The sequence below is a fragment of the Phacochoerus africanus genome, chromosome 6 (genome assembly GCF_016906955.1).
Source record: "Phacochoerus africanus isolate WHEZ1 chromosome 6, ROS_Pafr_v1, whole genome shotgun sequence".
NCBI classification, from domain to species: Eukaryota; Metazoa; Chordata; class Mammalia; order Artiodactyla; family Suidae; genus Phacochoerus; species Phacochoerus africanus.
Window position 1 is genome coordinate 108,793,997 of NC_062549.1, and position 17,353 is coordinate 108,811,349.

The window sequence follows — 17,353 nt, forward strand, 5'->3', positions numbered from 1 at the left end:
TTTCTCCTGGTGTCCAACTTGGGATATGATGGGATATGATGGGATGAATTTGCATTTGAACCTTCTCAAGGGCAGGTTTATCAGTCTAGACTAGAGATTTAATGGTTCTCAAAGTGTGGTCCCCAGACCAGCCGCAATTTGCACTTCGGGATCCAGTTAGATGTGCAAATTCCCCAGGCACGGACCTCAGACCTGGTGAATGAGAAACCCTGGGGGTAAATTCAGTGAGCCTGTTTTAAGGAGCTGCCACACTCAAGCTCTTGAGCCACTGCTCTAGACCATTTTCCACATGGCTCTCTCAGCGGCATGTCCTCTCACGTCCAGGCCATCTGTGTACTTGTCTTCCACCAGCCAAGGACTCCAGGTCACTCCCCTGCCTTCCCAAAGGATATCGCCGGCCCGCCTCTGACTGCTCTCCCAGGGGCTGTGTTTCCTCCTCTCGCGTCCCCACTGCACCTTCTCCCTGAGCAATGTCGCCTTCCCTCGAAACTTCAACTGTCACCTCCAAGCTGCGGATTCCCGCATGCACATTTCTAATGAGCAGCTTTCTCCCAAGTGCTGGAAATAAACTTCCTTCTGCCCATCAGGCATTGCCCTTGACTATACCAAACACTCAGCCCAAACAAAGCTCCTCCAACTGATGTCCGGGGGTCCTTATTTCAGCCCATTCTCCTCCCGACTTTACACACAGCGACTTCCTCCATTTCCATCAACACTCGCCTCTCCCTCCCGCACACACCCTCCCACAACCAACCAGTCACCCGGGGCCCACAGATTCTGCTGCTCCCTCTTCTTGACCAGATTTGTCTTCACGGCTAGTTCAACTGCCCAGTTCAGGCCCCCCACCCCCAGCTCCCATTTCTACCCTCCCTTCTTCTCACTGCTGCCAGAGCTGTTTTGCTAAAACACAGATCTCACCGCAATGGTCCCTCCCGGCACAGGATGCAACCCAACTGGGCTTCCCATCATCCCATCCCTCCCGCTTGGCTCCTTGCTGCTCTCCTGGCTCAGCCTCACTCCCACCACTAGACGCTGCTCATTTTCACACCTCCCTGCATTAGCTCATGCTCTTGTCTTTGAACAGAATGACTTTCTGTTGCCAGAGCTTCTTCTCACCCTTAGACATGCAATTTAACGCACCCACCTTGTGTGTACCCTTCCCAGACACCCCTCACCGCCCCCCCCCACCGCCCGCCCCGGGCTCCAGAGCACATTGCCCTTGCCCTTCATCGATTCCTCGAAAGTCGGCTGTGCCTCAGTCATCATCCTCTTTCCAGTTCAGGGCACAATTCCCAGCACATCACTGAAGCTACATAGGTAATTGCTCTGCTCACTCGATCCAGCTATTACTTAAAAGACTGAGACCTGGAGTTCCCGTTATGGCTCAGTGGTAACAAACCCCACTAGTATCCATAAGGATGAGGGTTCAATCCCTGCCTGGCTCAGTGGGTTGAGGATCTGGCTTTGCTGTAAGCTGTGGTGTAGGTCATAGACGAGGCTTGGTGGCGTAGGCTGGCAGGTGTAGCACCGCTTTTACTTCTAGCCTGGGAACTTCCATATGCTACAGGTGCAGCCCTAAAAAGACGGGGAGAAAAAAAAAAGACAGACCTGCAAACCTGTGATCATGCTGGAACCTTCTTTGTCCCACTCCCTCATCGTCCAGGCAGAGTGGTGGCAGTTGAGGGCAGAGTCCGTCCTTTCCATACACTCCCCAGGCAGCTCTGTGACACTGGCTTCCACCCTTGTCATTTATCTTCCGTGTCACAATTTCTCCCTCGTGAGAATGGTGGGGAAAATGAGCACTATTTACCCCTCAGCTTCTGTTTATGGATGGTCCCATCCTGCTTTCACCTCAGTCTGGTAAACTCCCTCCAGAAGAGAAAGGAGGGGAGGACTCTTTCTCACAACCCTGACCCTGGCTGCATTGTTCTGATCCGCGTGGTGGCAACATGGAAAAGCGCTGTCAGGGGACATTTCCTTTGCTTGGGGGCCCTGGATTCCAAGCTGCACCCCAAAAATACCCCAGTGCCTAGAGGCAAGCAGTAATGCCTAGAATACAGACAACACTCAGTAAGTGGTTGTTGAATGAATAACAAAATGCTGAGGAACGGAAGATGCTCTCAGACTCCTCTCCTCACCAACCCCTGCTTTTGCAGCCTGTCTAATTCCTGAGTCTCTGTGCAGGAAGGAGCGAGGCAGCAAAGAGGAAGATGGAGAGAGCTTGAAAGGAACATTTTCCCATGATTCTCTCCTCTGTTTGTCTCTGAGGAGGATCTTAGGATCAAGAAAAACACACAGGCTTCCCAGGCCGCCAAGCCCTCCTCATTCCTGGCCTCAGCCCTGGGCTCATGCCCTTCCACGCTACGGACAGAAGGAGGTAGACAGACTAGCTTGGAGACAACTTTAAGTGAATTCAATTACCATAGCAACCAAAACCACCAGAATGGAGATTAGACTCCAGACAGCAGTGATCCAGGCATCCAACACAGGCAGTAATCCAAAGGCCGTTATTTGTGAGACCAGGGGCAGGGTTAGGGGAAGGGGCACCCCAGCTCGTCTACCCAACACCCCCCCTCATCTGCACTTTCTGGGACTCCTCAGAGCTCTAACCTGCCGAGGAGCAGGTGGTCTTCCCTGCTGGCAGCTGGAGAGACCTGGGTGGGGGCGGGGGTTAGAGCACTGAACAGGTGCTGGCCTTCTCCTGGCCTCTCATTTTCTACCATGTCCTTCCATGGATGGGCAGGGTACCAGCTGGCCTTCTGCTCCTCTCCGTGGAGTAACATTGAAGGCTAGGAGCTCTGGAGTCAGATTCTTTGGTGTTAAATCCCAACTCAGCTAATGATCTTGAGCAAATTGCTGAAGATTTTCTGTGCCTTGGTTTTTTTCATCTGATAAATGAGGATGACAGTAGCTGCTCATAAGAGTGCTGTAAGGACTGGAAAAAAAAAAAGAAGAATGCTTATAAGGTGTTAGCATAGTGAGTAGCACTTATTAAATGCCAGGCAAGAGTTTGTTGCCACTGCATCATTGCTATCGGTATCAATTTCATGATGATGAGGATGTGATGACAATTCCTGCTCCTTCTGGCCCTTGTCCATTTCTCTGCTATGAGCACTTTTCCAGGTCGAGGCACCAGTCTAAGGCAGGCAGAGAAGATTCCCAGGAGGCTGACAAGCTGGGTCATAGTGGTCAGTCCCCTCCTGCTCCAGAAGCCAGTCAGAAACCCAGAGGAACTGTATGGGCTGCCGGGCCAATGACCAACGGCCTTGTTCTCTGGGGATTTTATGCGGGCCTGCCAGCTGTGGTCAGCCAGCTGTGGTCAACCTGGAGAATCTCAGGAAGGACAGAACCCTGGAGGGTCTCATGCACCTGTTCATTTTACCCCCGAAGATGATAAACAAGTCTGTGATCTTCAGCCCAAAAGAACTGTGGCCTTCCCTAAAGCTGGAACTCTCATCTGTAAAACAGGGATAAAAATAAAGGCCAGTTTCAGAGAAATTGTAGACCTGTTCCCAAAGAACTGGGGGCGGTGATTTTAAGGCCCTCACCTCGTGAGTGTGTGGGTTTTATTTACCATGTGTCCAAAGAAGGCAGGGATGATCCTCTTCGGTGATTCAAAGAACCTTTTCCCGGGGCCAGAGAAGGAGTGTCTGGGCTACCTCAGGGATGTGCTAGTTCTTTCCACAAGCGTTTTTGAGCACCAGTGATGGTCAGACCTCACGCAGCTGCCAGGGAAGTCAAGACAGATAAGGCTCAGGAGTTCAGGAGTTCCCGTCATGGCTCAGTGGTTAACGAATCCGACTAGGAACCATGAGGTTGCGGGTTCGGTCCCTGCCCTTGCTCAGTGGGTTAACGATCCGGCGTTGCCGTGAGTTGTGGATCCTGAGTTGCTGTGGCTCTGGCGAAGGCTGGCGGCTACAGCTCCAATTAGACAATTAGACCCCTAGCCTGGGAACCTCCATATGCTACGGGTGTGGCCCTAGAAAAGGCAAAAAGGCAAAAAAAAAAAAAAAGACTCAGGAGTTCAGCTTGGTGGTTAAGGAAGACCTCAGAGGAACACATCATGAGGTACCACTGGACAGGGGAGGCGTGGTGAGGCTGCGTGGGGCAGCGCGGCTGAGTGTTAGAGAGGACTGGCATCTGGATTGGGCTGGAAGGAGGAATACGTTTTGCCCAGTGGAGAAGAAGGAAGCACTCGGCAGGCAGAGAAAACAGCAGGTGCAAAGAGGGAGTGTGAAAGGGCCTGGTTTGTCTGGGGGAGGTGAGAAGTTTAGGGATGATAAAGTGTATGCATATGAGTGTGTGCGTGTGCACGTGCACCCATGCGTGTTGTGGAACGATAAGGGGGTGGAAAGAAGCATGGCTGGAGATGAGAACCAAGAGTTCATCTCCTTTTTTTTTAAATTTTTATTATTTTTTTGGCTTTTTAGGGCTGCACCCTCAGCATATGGAAGTTCCCAGGCTAGGGGTCGAATCGGAGCTGTAGCTGCCGGCCTACACCACAGCCATAGTAACTTGGGATTCGACTGACCCACACCACAGCTCACAGCAATGCCAGATCCTTAACGCACTGAGAGAGGCCAGGGATCAAACCCGTGTCCTCATGGATTCTAGTCAGGTTCGTTTCCGCTGAGCCACATTGGAGTTCTAGTTCATGTCTGTTCTTCTGTCTCAAGAGATCAGCTGTTGTACAAGCCTGTAGATACTGTGGCCTGCTACGCTGGGCTTTGTCCAGCCTATTCTGAACATTCATTCCCCAACAACCAAAGGAGTCGTTGAGCTTGTTTTAGGGAAAACTCCAGCCTGTTTCTTAGGGTCTGCATTGCTCAAAGGTCTTGAATGCCCTCAGCTGACAGCTTCCTCCAGCCCAGCGTAAACAGCTCTGTCTGGAAAGGACCCGGAGGGAGAACTCTGACCCCCATTCCCTCCAGGAAAGGCTGCACCTACACCCCAGCTGGTTTTGCTCTGCATTTCCGTGCCCGAGGCTGGCACGGACATCTGCCAGGCAGCACAACCTGTTCTGGGACCCTCTTTTGCTGCTCCACATCCAACCAATCAGAGTCCTAATGATTTTTATCTCCAGCATATTTCTCTCATGCCCCCTCTCCTCCGTGCATCCGCTGCTGCCCTAGCAGAGGCCTCATCATCCCTCTTCTGGAATACTGCAATGACCTGCTAATTGGTCCCCTTGCTGCCCATCTGGTCCTTCTCAGATCTTTCCTCCACTCTGCTGGGCCTGAGCAGCTTCTTCTACCATAGATGTGACTGCATCATGCCTCGGCCTGGAGCCCTTCGCTGGCTCCCTTCGGCCCGCAGGATGAAGTCCAGCTCCTTGGCTTGGTCTCCCAGCCTCAGGCCCTGCTTTGTCCTGCCTCTGGCCTCACATTCCAGGCACAGCTCTGCTCCTTCATACACACCCTGGTATCTTTGCTGCCTGATGTTTGCCTCTTCTTCATGGCCATTTGGCTGATTCCTTGCCCTCTTTCCAGATTCAGCTCAGAGATCATCACCTCCAAAGCATCTTCCCTGACCCCTTGGGCTGGACCAGGTGCCCTCCCCACACTTCCCTAGCTCTCCCCACGCACACCTCTGTCACATGCACAAGCTGTTTTACCAGGTAGCTTTGTGATGCTCACCTCCAATTCTTCATCTGAGAAATGGGAATAATAATAGATCTACCTAATGAGATCAAGAATTTGTAAATCTAGCTTCACTTCTCCCCTCAGGCTTCGCTGATACCCAGACAGCATTTAGTAAGCCTAACACATGAGTGCAAAACTCCCGCCCACTGTCCATCTTTCTCTTTAAACTGTGAGCTCTGAGAAGGCGGGGCCTGTGCCTATCTTGCTTGCCATCATGTGCCCGGGCAGTAATTAGTGGACCTTCGATAAGGACGTGGGTGAATGAAGGAATGGTTTCATAAGTGTTTGTTGAACCATCGTTAGTGGATGAAGACCTATCATTTCAATTCAAATGTCTATTGAATGCCAGGCTCTGGGCTAGGGTTCCCACGTTGATACTTAGATGAGACAGGGGTGCATATAAAACTGACTCCTGTGTCTTGGTCAAAATTGCACCTTGATTTGGAACTTCAACCCAACTCATTAGCATTTGAGGTCGGTGACCTCGCTAGGAAGGCTGTCCTGTGTTCCCTTCCCTGTCCACTTCAGAAATCTGTTGCAAAGAGAGAGCCGCCCAACACTGAACTGGTATTTGCAAAACTGAGTCAGGCGCTGGTTACGATGTTGACAGCTTACCCTTCTGGGGATTCCAGTTGGTCTGGATGGGAGGAGCACCCCAGGAAAAAAGGGTATTTCACCCTCTTGTCAACAAAGGACATGGAATTTTCTAACTTTTTAATGTATGTGTTTCGGGTTTTTTTTCTTCCACACCAAGCCTGGCTGTCTCCATTCTTTATGACTCTGGGCATGATTTAACATGTACACTTAAAAAATGGAAGAACAACTTCTTAAATTTGCAGTAAATGTATTGTTCAATGAATTTGATTTACTAGTTATGAGCCATAGAAGAGCCACCATGGCAATTTACTGTGACGTCTCAGGAGTTGGAGTCCACCACCTCTATCTGCTCTAATTCCCATAAAAATAATCCAATGAAGGGAAGACCAAGGGTGCATCTTGGCATCTGCTTGGACTGTAACTGCCACACCCTAGTCAGTATATCAAGGCTCCCTTCCAGACAAGGAGACCATGGCAGGTGTGGGAGGTGTGGGGCGGGTCCCATGGATTTAGTGGCATTTGTTCTGAGCTGTTGGTTGGGGTCAAGGAGCAGAGGTCTCTGGGTACTGCAGCTTGTGAGAGATTTATAGAGCTGCACTGGCCTCCCTGGTGACTCTGCAAAGGAATTAAATGGATGGAAAACGTGTGTGTGTGTGTGTGTGCGGGCATGCGCGCGCGCCCGCACGCGCGCGCGAGTGCTGAGGGGAGGCAAGGACCAAGACTTATAGTTCAGAGGGATTCAGAAAGGCCAGTCACTTGGGAAAACCTCTGCAAGATAGTCTCTGCTTTTGATTCCTAAACCCAGGGAATGCTGGGAAAGGTGGGAGTTTTATAGCTGGTTGGGGGGCCAAGGGAGAGAGATGGAGGGAGGGGCAGGTAAGGCCTCCAGGGGGAAGAGTGTCCAACCTTAGCCCTACATGGAGGCGTAGCTTAGCAGAGGTGGGGAAGCAGGATAGAATTCCTGCAGGAGGAAAACCCTCAGGGGTAAAAGGAAAGCTGGGGGTTTAGAGAGCCACTGTACCTCCAATGCAGCAGGAATACAGGAGCCAGAGGCCCGAGAGCAGAAAGCGGAAAAGCAGATGTGAGGATTGGATAACAACATAAGACATGTTAAAGTGTGTTTGCTTAATTCGGAGGACAATGGGCATTCCTAGAAGGCGTTCCACCAAAGGCCAACATGTTTAGATCTGTGTTTTGAAAAGATCATCTGACAGCTGTGAGGAAAGTACTGGCCTACTTGTTTAGGCTTCCGTTTCTGGAAAACTCGCTGCCTATCTTTGCCTAAGCTGAGAGGCACATTCCTCCTCGGTCGCCTGCCAGCCTCTTGGTATCTGATGCTCAGCACCTGCACAGGTGCTGGGCTGACAATGAGAGGGCGCTCTGCTCTCAGAAGACAATCCGAGAAGACAGGCAGGGCTCATCCTATTTGAAGAAGTCAGAGCAAAGTGTTACCAGTGAGTACAGGAGGGTCGCAGATCATAGCCAGATAGTTAACAGGGGGAGGCAGGAGCAAAACCCCACGGTCTGGGTGAGGGGACAGACCTGCCATGCCAGAGCAAACCTCATTGCGGCTAGACCACCCTCTGTCCTCTCATGGCCAGCACCCCTAGCTCTTCCGTGGGGTCTGGGGAGATGTTCATTGCAAAAGCTGGATCTAAGACTTGCCCAATAGAACTTTCTGTGACGGTGGAAATTTTCTCTATCTGTACTGTCCACTGTGGTAATCAGTAGTAATGTGTGGCTATTGAGCGCCTGAAATGTGACCAGTACAATTGAAAAACAGATTTTTCAATTTTAATTAATTTTAGTTTAGTTTTTTTTGTTTGTTTGTTTTTTGTTTTTTGTCTTTTTGCTATTTCTTGGGCCGCTCCTGTGGCATATGGAGGTTCCCAGGCTAGGGGTTGAATCGGAGCTGTAGCCACCGGCCTATAATTTTAGTTTTAATGTAAATAGCCACTTGGTTAGTGGCTACCATATTAGCACAAGTCTAAGACGTGAGATCCTTGTAGACAGTTTTACCAAATGCTGAGCATGTAGGAGCATCTTGTGAACAATTCTCATTTCTCGTGCCTGGAGCCAGTGTGGTAGAAGGCAGGGACTTGAATGTTGACCTTGTCAGAGTTTAAATCCTATCTGTGGTCAGAGTAGGCTTACTACTTTAGTACATCTACCCGCATTTCAGTGGCTTAGCATAATAAAAGTTTGTTTTTTCCCCGCATCTCATGTACCAGTTAAGGTGAGGAAGGGTCTCTGCTCCACACAGTCATCCAGGAACCCAAGATCCACCCTCCTCTGGGTCCCTGAAATTCTCTCCATTCAGACAGTGGATGGAGAAAGAAAGAGAACATGTAGAATTGGTGTGGATGTTTTTTATGGGGCTGGCTTATACTGCCTTGGCCAGAAGTTAGTAACATGGCCAAAGCAAACTGCAGGAGATTCTGGGACATGTAAAGTGGCTATGCCCATGAAAAAGAAGAACTGAGGGAGTTCCCATTGTGGTGCAGTGGTTAACAAATCTGACTAGGAACCATGATGTTGGGGGTTCAATCCCTGGCCTTGCTCAGTGGGTTAAGTATCTGGCGTTGCTGTGAGCTGTGGTGTAGGTTGCAGACGCAGCTCGGATCCCGTGTTGCTGTGGCTCTGGCGTAGGTCGGTGGCTACAGCTCCGATTTGACCCCTAGCCTGGGCACCTCCATATGCCGCGGGAGCGGCCCTAGAAAAGGCAAAAAAAAAAAAAAGAAGAAGAAGAACTGAGTCTGTGAGCGACTAGTCTGTCTCTGCCACTGGTATCTACCAGCTGTGTGACGTTAGGCCTTAATTTTCTTATCTGTATGATGGGAGTAAAATAAGAGTTGGTGAAGGTGAAATGAAATAATGCATGTAAAAGATGCCAAATTCGGTTGGGATTCAGGGCTATAATTCTTGCCTCTCAGTTTAGGTCTCATTTCAGCTGTTGGGCAGCAGCCCAGCTGAGCCCAGAAAGCTTGCATGGAGGCACTGCTGCATGGCCTTTTACACATGCTCCTTTCTCCCCAAGGAGCAGCTCAGACTTTGAACAGAAGTCAGTAAGCCCTTGAGCTTGTCTAACACAGGACTACCCCTTGGGCAAAGGTGAAAGTACTGGCCAAATGTTCTTTGCCTGCTGCAGGGGTAAGGAGAGAGGAAGAGATCTCATTCCCTGGATGAGAGATGGATTTTGATGGCCATAGGAGAGTGCAATTACTGAAATATTTACAGATGAAACTAATGACATCTAGAATTTGCTTCCAAATTATTGGAGAGTGGTGATGAGTAGGGGTACAGATAAGTCATGATTGGCCTTGAGTGGATAATTATCAAAGCTCAGTGGTGGGTTTAGGGGAAGGGGCATATTACACAATTCTCTCCTCTTCTGTATATGTCTGAAATTTTCCATAACAAAGAACTTTTTAAGGGCACTGAGGATTCGTCTTTAATAGGCTTTGCAGAGAAATCCAGAAACCTCTTATGACCTTGCAGAATGCGGAGAGTAGCTGGACTGTGTTTATTTACTTGTTGACTCACCAAAGCAATTAACAATTTTGCAGCTGGGTTTCCCGCAAACCCAGTGAGGCAGAAACACCCAACCCAAGCCTTGAGCTCTGAAGAAAAAATGAACTTGAGTATGAGTAGCATAGATGCACAGAGTTGCAAGGGGCCTTGGAGCTCATGAGCCGTGGCTGTTTACCATAAGGAAGTTGGCATCAAAAACTGGTGCACAGGTCCCCTCCTCAGAACACTTTTGCAAAGGCTGGAGATTTGATTTTAGAGTCGCAAAATTCAGACACAGCCCATCTTGTTGCTTATAGTTGCGTCAATCGGGCCAGTTTTATAAGTAGACAGTGACTCTATGGAGTTGGGAAGAGTCTCCTATCCCCCTAAAACTTTCCCTGCTGAGCCCTCCTATAGGTGGGAGTGCAAGCTGGTACAGCCACTGTGGAAAACAGTATAGAGGTTCCTCTAAAAACTAAAGACAGAGTTGCCACATGATCCTGCAACCCCACTCCTGGGCATATATCCAGAAAAAAACTATAATTCAGAAAGATACATGCACCTCTATGTTCATAGCAGCACTATTCACGATAGCCAAGACGTGGAAGCATCCTAAATGTCCATCGACAGATGACTAGATAAAGAAGATGTGCTACATTATACAATGGAATACTACTCAGCCATAAGAAGAATGAAATAATGCCACTTGCAGCAACATGGATGGACCTAGAGATTATCATACTAAGTGAAGTAAATCAGACAAAGACAAATATCATATGATATCACATATATGAAAAATAAAAAATATGACACAAATGGACTTATCCGTGAAACATAAACAGACTCATAGACATAGAGAACAGACTTGTGATTGCCCTGGGGAAGGGGAGAGAGGGGAGGGAAGGATTGGGAGTTTGGGATTAGCAGGTGCATGCTATTATGTATAGAATGGACAAACAAAAAAGTCTTACCATACAGCACAGAAAAATTATGTTCAATATCCTGTGATAAGCCATAATGGAAAAGAATATGAAAAAGAATACACATATATTCTTTGCTATACAGCAGAAATTAACACAACATTGTAAAACAAATATATGTCAATAAAATAAAATTTTAAAAAGCACCCCTTCCCTTGTTTCTCCATTGGATGCATGAAATCCTACCCACTCTATTTCATGGCCTTGGCTTTCATTATCCTGTTAAAATGTGAATACCATATCTCTGGGCAGGATAGTTTAAATGATTTATCAGTTCTTGCTGATGAGGAGGGAATGGAGAGAAATGGGCCCTTGAAGTTCAAGGCTGCAGACATGGGTGGTGCCACAGAATGGAGAGAGGAGCCAATAGAAAAAAAGGTGTCTAGACACAAATTTCTCTGATCTCACACATTTCCCTTGGTATGAGAATAACCACATGGAAAGATCTCGAGTGACCTATCTGAACTTCTTCATGAACAAGCACTCTGCCTTTGACTTAAAAGAGCTAGTTTCAAACACTTGTAAAGTCAGTTACAAAATGATTTAATGGCCAATATTTTTATTTATAAATACATATGAAACGTTATGTGTATTATCTAATTCAATCCTCATGAACCCTATGAGTCAAGACCATCACTATAATTCATTTTATAGGTGAGGTAACTGAAGATCAGAGAAGTAAAGTAACTTGCCCAAAGTCACACAGCTTGTAGAGTCAAGATTTAAAGCCAGATCTGTCCTGAGCCCATGTTCTCACCACTAAGCCTCCACTGTCACAGGTTTCCTGATGTGGCTTACACATAATTTTATACTTAAAAGTCCAGCAAGCTTTGGTCTTGGCATCTCTTTGTGCCTAGGTTTTGGCTAACATGTTTTTGATGGGCCCCGTCGCTGGGTTTTATGGTGAGCACAGTCACAGCTGCCAGCAGCCCAGGTACATTTCCACCAACTGCATCCTGGCTGTTCCCAAGGAGGTGATATTCTGGGGAAGTGATTGACATTCTGCCAGAAAGGAAAGAAAAGAGTTCCCTAGAAACCAAACTGATTCAAGAGCAGAACACTGGCCAGGTCTCTGCAGGCAGCATCAACTGAGGTTTTCTTTGTAGATCTGGAAAGGTTGGAGGAGAGGGGCTTTGGGCCTTTTTTCACCTGGGATCAGCCAAAAATTGAAACCCTCATCCTTCCTCTCTGAACTCATGACAGTGCTTCCATTCAATCAGATAGGACCTTGAGACCGATCAGTTGACAAATTTACCACGTATTCCTCAGTTACACACCATCAAGGGAGGTATGCAAATGAAAGTTAAAATAAATTCCTAATGCAAAGTTATTGAGCATCCACATTGTGCCAAGCCCTGAGCTAGAACATTCAGAAGTGTCTAAAATGTGGTCCTTCCTTAAATGGCTTACAACCAGAGAGGGGGGATGCCATGCAAAAAAACCAAGGTAATAAGGTAATAAGAACTCTCTGAGGCATGCAGGAAGGACTGTGGGAGCCCAAGTGGGTAATAGTTAATCCTCCTCGGGTGTGACACTGAAATTTACCAATATGTCTTATGTGACCTTTGGGCTGGGTATTGAAGGTCTGGGGCTGAGTGGAAATTTGCTAGGAAAAGAGGAGGAAATAGGAAGTGATGGAGGGCATTTCTGGAAGATGGTACAGCATGTACAAAGGCATGAAGGCGAGAAATGATGTGATCTGGTCAAGTAGCAGAGAAAAGTCTGCCTGCTGGAAAGAAGGGAATGTGTGACCATGGAAGAAGGTAAAGCGACAAAGGAAGTGCAGGAGATGACCCAATGAGAACGGGGTTTTTACAGGAAACGATCTGTTGCAGAAGGTTGAAGGGGAGAGGTAAGATGAAGCAGAGGGGTGCCTGTGTACAAGGATGAAGGTGCCAGGAGATGGTTAGGAGTTAGGGCACGCTCAGGAAGGAACAGTCAACACCTGAATGAGCTTGAAACCAGGGGCTCCCCTCAACTTTCCAGGGAAAGGGGCAGATGGAGAAGCAGAGAAGACAAAGGACAGAGCCCCAGGAAACATCAGCGTGCAAACAAAAAGAGCCTCCAGGGGAGAGCAGAGCAGTCACAGCACCTACGTAAGATCTGCACCTTCGGCCTCCACCAACCTTCCTCCAAATTATCACTAGCAAAAAACTGAACAGATAAATAGTACTTTTTTCCTCCCAGGGCCTGTGTTTCCCTTCTCATAACTGCTCTCCTGCTCCCCTGCCCTCCTCTTCCCTCGCCTGACATCTCCCAATGAGGGGAAGTCCTGATGAAGGGAACACCCCCTGCCTTCACCTGTAAGGCCCCACCCCCCCCACCCGGTCCCCAGGGATCTGCCTGGCTGGAGCAGGTCCCCTGGAAGGGCTTGCTTGCAGAGCCTTCTTTAACAACTTCTCACTTGCCATCACTAGTCTAAACATTTTGGTTAGTGCAATGACCACTCAGACAACGGTTGGCCCTCCAAATGGGGTTCGTGCTACAGAGAGGGAAGCTTCCTCCACTCCCTCAGGAAGGACCAGAGCGTCTGATGGTTGTGGGTGTCCAGCCATCAGGGCCACCAGTGTTGGACAGTACATCCTGGCCTGGCCACGCTGGACAACCTGGGCTGATCCCCACAGATGCACCCCTGGCCCCTGAGACTGGGCAGAGCACCTCAGCGTGAACTCTACCACCAACCTCCTCACCTTGGGAAATAAGAGGCAGCCCAGGCACCAGCAAGCTTTGGGCTCCTCAGGAAGGCTTCACCCTGGAGGAAACTCAGAAGGTACAGCCCCAGCCGGACACAATAAGCCCTGACCCCATGCCCAACCTACAGAGGCCAACCAAAGGAGAGGCCAACAGAGCCAGGTCAAGAGGGTCTTAGGGCAGACCCTCTATCTGACTGAGGCAGCCACTCTACTCTCAAAAGAGCAGAACTCCAGCAGCTTGTTGGTCTGTGGTGGGGGGGGGTGTCAAAAGGGAGCGTTCACTCCAGATGTTTGGCCTGGGATGCACGAAGCACCGTCGGTTTTTCTGTCTACAAATGGTGATGCGGACAGGGTCATGGAGAGACCCAGCAAGGAGTCAGACTATGGCGGCACCTCACCCTCATCTCAGGTGGCTACGTTAAGCCTGATACAATCCAAAGACCTGCCAAGCTGCCTTAGCTCCCCTGGAGCCTTCCTATGTTTGGTCCTTTAGAGCGCCCCCTCCTGTTAGTGGCTTCCTGAATCACCCACTGCGACACCTTGGGGAAGCCACTAAAGCTCTCTGTACCTTAATTCAATGCTAGGGGACAGAGGCAAAATAAACTCTGATGGCCACTGAGTAAACGCTCATATGCCCAGCTGTGGGAATAAGGGGTAGGTGGCAATGGCGGGATCAAAGCCAGAGAACCCCAAGCCCAAGGGGAGGGAGGCTCAGTGAGAATGAAGGGCCGCCCCTACTCAGCCCCCACTGCAGCTCTGCTTCCATAAAGCCTTACTCTTCATATTTAGGGAAAGAAGGGAAGCTGGGGCCATGTGGGGATCTAGGGTCCTTATTTACTCCTCCTGCACAAAACAGGCCCTCAGGAAATGCCCCACAGGCCTCTGTCTGACATGGTCCAGCCCCTTCTTTAACCCCAGTCCTGTGGCTCTTCCTCTATTCATCAGCAGAGGTCTCCCCCTTTGGGGGCTTAAGGAATCAACCACCTCAACCAGGGAACTTGACCCATCGTGGGCTGTGGCCTGGCACTGTTACTATTATTACATGCAAGGAAATGTGTGTCTGCCTGTGTCTATGGGTACGGTCCAGCAGTTCCACCTTCCTGCCCAGGCAGATTTCACACTTCCTGCTCCCCCCACTCTTGCCTTGAACTCCAGGGACAACCAGCAATTACACTGTACTTCCTATGTTGCAGGCACTGTTCTAAGTGCTTTACCTGCGATAATTATTTTTCTCCACAAGGCCTTATAAAGTAGACAGTACTATTTATTGCCATTTTAGAGATGAGGTAATCAAGGCACAGAGAGGTTAAGTAGATCACACAGCCAGTAAATAGCAGAGGCAGGTTTAAATGTAGGCAATCTGCGTTCCAAGTCTGCTTTTTACCTCCAAGATACACGGCACCCACAATGTAGAAAGCCAGCCACCCTCCAAATTCCTGCCTCGTCAAGGGGCAAGTTGTTGAAGCAGACCAGCCACAAGCAGCAAAAGCAACCTTTATGGACATTCTGAGGCACAGCTTCTAAAAGCAAGCCTAGCAGAGCAGCCCGGGGAAATCCCTGCGCAGACACACCGGCCCGGCAAGTCAGCAAACCTGGAGGCTACAGACTTGGAGTTGGGCTGCCTCTTAGACCCACAGTCCACACTGTGACAAGCTCTGCAAATAGCGGCCAGAGCCATGGGACTAAAGAAGAATCCTCATGTGTGCACAGCTTGGAAAGGACACACACACAGAGCACAGCCGTCCACAGGAGCACCGTCTTTAAATAGAAAAGAGAGCCTGAAATATATCCTGAGCTCGCTTGCGCTCCCTCCACCACACGCGCACACGGCCAGGGCCAGTTGAGGAACAAACGCCTTAGCTGTGGCGGTGGCAAGGGAAGGAATTCTAGTGCCCTGGCAACTTCCAGTTCCTATTTAAAATATCTGAATTGGGAGCATGAACAAGCTCCCAAATTAGCTTTTTAAATAGAAGCCCAGAGTTAAAGGAAAAGCGGCCGTGTCATGGGGGAAAACAAGTGAGAATCCCGGCCAGGCCAGGCCAGAGGCAGAGAGGGGAAAGGCGAGGCCAGGAGTGCGGGAAAGATGCCAGGGAGGGTGGGAGCTAGAGGGAGGGCAGATCCGCAGGCAATGGCTCCTTCAGCTGCTAAGTCAAGGGACCTCCCTTCTGCTTATTACTTGCTCTCTTATGTTGCAGGTCACCTGGTGGTGAGAAGGGCTTGTAAATAAATCCACACTGACCGAGACTAGAAATTCAAGTCTTTCCCATTTTCCTCTAGATCTTCTCAACAGAAAGGAGAGTGTAGGTTACACTTACATGATGGGCTGTGATCCTGCGAGGAACGGGGCCAAGTGTGTGAGTGCGTTAGAGGTTTTGGAGGAGGAAGATGCCCCCAGCTAACTGTTCCTGGAAACCTCCATACTCTAGGGCAGGGTCCGCCCCTGAGCTACCTACAAGATGCAAAACAAAGACGGGAAAGCCGGGGAGTTCAAAGCTGGGCAGAAATAAAGTACTGGGTTTACCTCTCCCAAGTTGGACTTGGGGCTGGAGGGCTGAGGGAAAACTGCCCCTCCCTGCACCTGCCCACCCAGAGTCAGAGGAATTCCCAGGGGTCAGAGCAATAATGAGAAAATTAGCTCTTCCCCTGAGGGAAGGGAGGAGGAAGGTGGAAGCAATGCCAAGGCCTTCCCTGAATTCTTCCCCGGTCTGCCAGGGAGTGGCACTGTTGTTAATCATTATTACTGTATGCAAATCAGTATGCAAATCCCACACGCGGGACTCCTGGCAAATGCTAATCGAGCCCACGCCCACCTCTTGAAGGGCCAATTGTACACCTTTCAGACAGACACGCTGAAGGAGGCTTTGGGGAGAGCGGGAGGCCTGGGTGAGTGAGGGGCTCCGAGCGTCCAGGGGCTCATAGGACCCCGGGCCAAAATGGCCCACCCCCAGCCCTTAATCTAGAACCTGGCTAGGGGTTCTCACAAGCCAGAGGCTCCGTTTGGACCCAGAGAGGATCTTTCCCAGTCCCCTTCAAGCACGCCCTTCCTTCAACCACACGCTTTGCTTTTCCCTCTCTCTGGGTCTCTGTCTCACACCCAGAACTGTGGTCGCTCGAGCCCTGCGTTCCGATCCCTGCCGAGGCACGGAGCCGTCTCGCCTCCAGAGCTCCAGGCAGAGATCTCAGGTTTCCGGACACACGGAAAGCTGCAGCCGCTCGGGTCTACACGGGCGGCGGGGACTAAACCTTCCGCGGGGCCGTACACCACTCTGGCTGCTCCGAGGCTCCATCCGCCCGACCCTTCCGGCTAGTCGACCTCCCGCTCCCCAGCCAGGGCCGAGGCACTGGACAGCGGGGATTCCGGGCTTCAGAGAGGGACCGAGGGACTGGGCAGACTTGGGTTGAGAGTTCACGCTCCCAAGTCCAGACCCTCGGGTCTGGGGTACCGGGTACACGTGGAGGGAATCCCTCCCTTCGGGTCGTGCCCCTCTCGCTCTGGAAGGAGAGCGGCTCTTACACGGAGCAAGGGCACCGTGTGTCCTCCCTCCCCACCCCACCCCCCGCCACACACCCCGCCCCCAGGACCTCTCCAGCCCTGGCACTCGGAGCTCAGAGCCGCGGCGAGCCTTGAAGCTTGCGCGGTGGCCTGCTCCACCTCCCCAGGTGGCAGGGCTCGGCCGCATGCAAGTGCTGGTGCCGCGTGGACAGTCGGTGAGAAACACTCAGCTGGGTCCACACACACCCCACGCGCGCACACACTGGCGCTCCCTGCCACCTCTCCCCGAGTCCCCATCACACAAGCCCCCGAGCTCACGCTTACGCCTACTCCCCGCTCCACCCCCACCCCCAGGCCGAGCTCACCTTGCCACGCTCATCCCTTTGCCCACCCTCGCTGGCACACCCGCTCACACCCGCGTCGGCACACTCTGCCACC

At 50.4% G+C, this 17,353-nt stretch overlaps 1 long non-coding RNA gene across 2 annotated transcripts; it reads right to left on the reverse strand.

Moving 5' to 3' along the window:
- Positions 1–2,387: 2,387 nt before the first annotated feature.
- Positions 2,388–16,872, reverse strand: LOC125129843 (uncharacterized). Of its 2 annotated transcripts, XR_007135579.1 has the most exons (3): positions 15,738–16,872; positions 3,549–3,725; positions 2,388–3,457 (listed from the first exon to the last, which is right to left on the reverse strand). It is a non-coding gene; the product is annotated as an uncharacterized LOC125129843 (long non-coding RNA). The 2 variants fall into 2 exon arrangements; XR_007135578.1 differs by lacking the exon at positions 15,738–16,872 and having other exon boundaries at positions 3,549–3,799.
- Between the last annotated feature and the right edge of the window lie 481 nt (positions 16,873–17,353).